Raw genomic sequence first — 3,490 nt, forward strand, 5'->3', positions numbered from 1 at the left:
AAAAAAAAAAAAAAAAAGAAAGCAAAAAACTATATTAAGTCATACTTAGGTCACCAACAATGTCAGGTACTAGCCACAACAATGTTTCCCAGGGTCACACTGTTGTATATAGTGACATTCTGGGTGCTTACTATCCTCAGCTGTCAAAGAAGGGAGACCTAGGGACATGGTCCAGGTAGAAAGGTCACTTTTTCAGCTGCTTACAATAGTGAAAGCTAGAGTATAATCAGGAGAATCTTCTAGGGGGAGCCTATGCCTAGTGTGTAGCCAGCATCCTGGGGAGGAACCTGCATCTTGGAATGAATTGTGTGGCTGGAAGGGATGGGTCAGGGAAAGAGTTACAAATAAGAAACCCTGCGTCCTCAAAACCAGAAGTTAATGAGATTGTCTGGAGTCCACACTATTTCTCTCCCACTTAAATTCCATGGATCTGACACTGGGAAGGAAAAGACGGCTTCTGGAGAAGACATTGCTCCTTGATTCTTAACAATCAAGCATGATTCATGATGACGGTAGCAGATGGGTCCTGAACTCAGCCATCTGAGGGCCCTTCCCTGCAGAGGCCAGTTTAGCCTGTGAGCTGGCCTGGCCTGGCCAGTTCTGAGCAGTGTGGTCAGCATTGAGCAGGTTTCTTGTGTTCTGTACTTCCAGTCTGAATATGAGATTCAGGGCCACTGTGTTGGCACCATCTGCGTGCTGATCGCTTACACAGGATTCTGTCACTACCTTACAGGAAGATCTGGGAGAATAAGAGGTTACAGTGGACAGGAGCTCTTTTTATGGTCTTTTTTTTTTTTTTAGTACATGGAACATAAAGGAAAACATTGAAAATTCCGATAACCATACTGACTTTTATCACTTACTACAAAGAGTAGCCAACAGTAGCCTGAAACCTTTTCAACTGCATCTTGAGATCATTCCTCTTGCTGGTTGGCACTTTGTGTAGATTCACTAGTGTCATTTCCGTTGCTCTTCTCCAGGGCGGGGGTGGTAGTGGGAGGGGTTAAGGGGTGGGGCGTTGGGACACACACTGAATTGGATTGGAGGTTTGTCTACCTTCACAGTGAAATATTACCATGGAAAGTTATTGGTTCTCACAAGCTGACACAGACTGACATATTTTTCCCTTTCTCTTTTTGTGGAGGATTATAAATCCCTCATTGTTTTGGTCTGTCGATGTCTAATGCATCAGCATGTGTGGGTCCACTTGTCTCCTTTTTCCTCCTTCGATGGGCTCCCATGAGAGTTCAGCCTGCCACTGTTCTAGGAGCACTATTGCAAGGGCAGAAAGGTCTCCTCCAGAAGACGAAGGGCAACAGTATCTTGGTACAAGGAGCTAGCTGCTACTGTGTTGCCTGCATATGGATTTTGCTTGGTGCTTGCTCCAGCATCTTCTAAACATGCTCTTCTAATAATGTGCAACCCAGGAGACACTTTCATTCCCCTTTACTTCCAGATCCTGTGAGAGAATCTCACTTTTGTTGTTTGGACTTTTCCGGATACTTTTACTTCTCCAGTTGCCCCCAGGTTTCCCTCTTTGCTCTGTGATTTCTTACAGTTCTACCCTCTTTCTGTGAGTGGTACTGCCCACTACACCTTCTTGACTATTATACAGCATCTGTCTGTTTCTTGTCAAGAAGCAGAGGTCTTCTGGGAGGCAGAACGAGTCCTCCACTCTTCCTAGTGTTTTAAGCTTATGAGTAAAATGTATTATATACCCAGTAGGACTTTGTATGCAACATGTTAGCCTAAGCGTTATCTTAAGTTAAGTATGTGGGGCTCAGTCTAATCTCTTAGACCAGTGGTTCTCTATCTTCCCAATGCTGTGACCCTTTAATACTTCCTTGTGATGGGGCAACACGCAACCATAAAATGATTCCTCTTACTTTATAACTATAATTGTGCTAATGTTATGAGCCATAATGTTAAATATCTGCTATGTATGGTATCAGGATCCACAACGATCACACGCTACAGGTTGCTGTCTTAAACCCCCAGCAGCAGAGAGTTTGCTCTATTGGAATCAGAGAGAGAAAAGAAGACTTAAGAGATTCAGAGGGACACCCAGGATCAGAGGTGAGCAGGAACCAACATCTGTCCCAACACTGGGAGTAACTGGGACTAGAAAATGTATTTTCACTATTGCTGTAGACGAGCATCTACATAAGACTGTTAAATTGATTGTTGTTTTATATTAAACAACTTTTATAATACTTATTTTTATTGTTATAATATTTTATAAATTTTAAGGCATATGACAAAAGATATTGTAGGTATTGACGGGGGTTCTATGGGAGGAGCGGTGATACAAAAGGGGAACAAGAATGTGATTTAATTCTATTTAATTAAAATATGTTTTTAAATGTTAACAAATTCAGATAAATTGAAATCATGTAACTTTTCTCATCATAATGCAATAAAAGTTTAAATAATACAAAAATAAATAATAAACATGTGGATGAAAAAAGAAAAGAGAGAGATTCAGAGGCGAGAGGATTTGGTGAAAGTTGCTTGGGTCCTTAATGTGAGTACCAACATGCATGGATTGGAGAGAGGCTACTGGTTCCTAAGGGTCACTGGCCACCAACAGCTCTCTGAAAAGTTAGAGCTTGTATTGTGTTCCTGCAGGGAATAGAACTGGGCAACCGCATGAATCACCTCAGAGGAGATTTCTTCTCCAAGATTTCTGATAAAGCTAAGTCTACCTATCCCATAAACTCAGCTTTGAAGCCTCAGCAGAGAAACTCACATTCTTGCCAAGAAAATGGCATAACGTGGGCTAGAGAAGTGGCTTAATGGTTAAGAGCACCAACTGTTGTTCCAGAGGTTCCGAGTTCAATTCCCAGCAACCACAAGGTGACTCCCAACCATCTGTAATGGGTTCTGATGCCCTCTTCTTGTGTGCCTGAAGATAACAACAGTGTACCCATATACATAAAATAAATAAATAAATCTTTTTTTTTATCTTTTATTTTTATTAGAAATTTTCTTTATTTACATGTAAATTTCTCTTTTCCCAGTTTCCCCTCCAAAAAACAAACAAACAAACAAACAAAAACAACAAGAACAAACCCGTGTTGTCTCCCCCCTCCTTATGCCTGCCACCCCACCCTCTCCCACTTCTTGGCCCTGGCATTCCCCTACACTGGGGCACAGAACCTTCACAGGGCCGAGGTCTTCTCCTCCTATTGATAATTTAATTTGCAATCCTCTACTATACACTTGCTGCCAGAACAATCAGACCCACCATGTGTAGTCCTTGGTTGGTGATTGAGACCCTGGGAACTCTGAGGGTGCTAGTTAGTTCATGTTGTTGTTCGTCCTATGGGGCTGCAAACCCCTCAGCTCCATAGGTCCTTTCTCTAACTCCTTCATTGGGGACCGTGTACTCAGTTCAAGAGATGGCTGTGAGCCTCTATATTTGTATTTGTCAGGTACTGTCAGAGCCTCTCAGGAGATAGCTATATTTAGGCTGGCTTGTCCTTCCTTC

The 3,490-nt window shown here is 42.3% G+C and overlaps 1 long non-coding RNA gene across 7 annotated transcripts in view; it reads left to right on the top strand.

Moving 5' to 3' along the window:
* LOC116082619 overlaps positions 1–3,490 on the top strand; it is a 214,574-nt gene that overhangs the window by 161,611 nt on the left and 49,473 nt on the right. For 4 of the 7 annotated variants that reach the window (XR_004115366.1, XR_004115369.1, XR_004115368.1 and 1 more), the window contains one exon: positions 1,953–2,076. The exons of the other annotated variants lie outside the window; for them this stretch is intronic. This is a non-coding gene — a long non-coding RNA (uncharacterized LOC116082619). The remainder of the gene's footprint in view (positions 1–1,952; positions 2,077–3,490) is intronic. 7 annotated transcript variants of the gene reach the window in all.

This window comes from Mastomys coucha, unplaced genomic scaffold (genome assembly GCF_008632895.1).
Source record: "Mastomys coucha isolate ucsf_1 unplaced genomic scaffold, UCSF_Mcou_1 pScaffold7, whole genome shotgun sequence".
Lineage (NCBI taxonomy): Eukaryota > Metazoa > Chordata > Mammalia > Rodentia > Muridae > Mastomys > Mastomys coucha.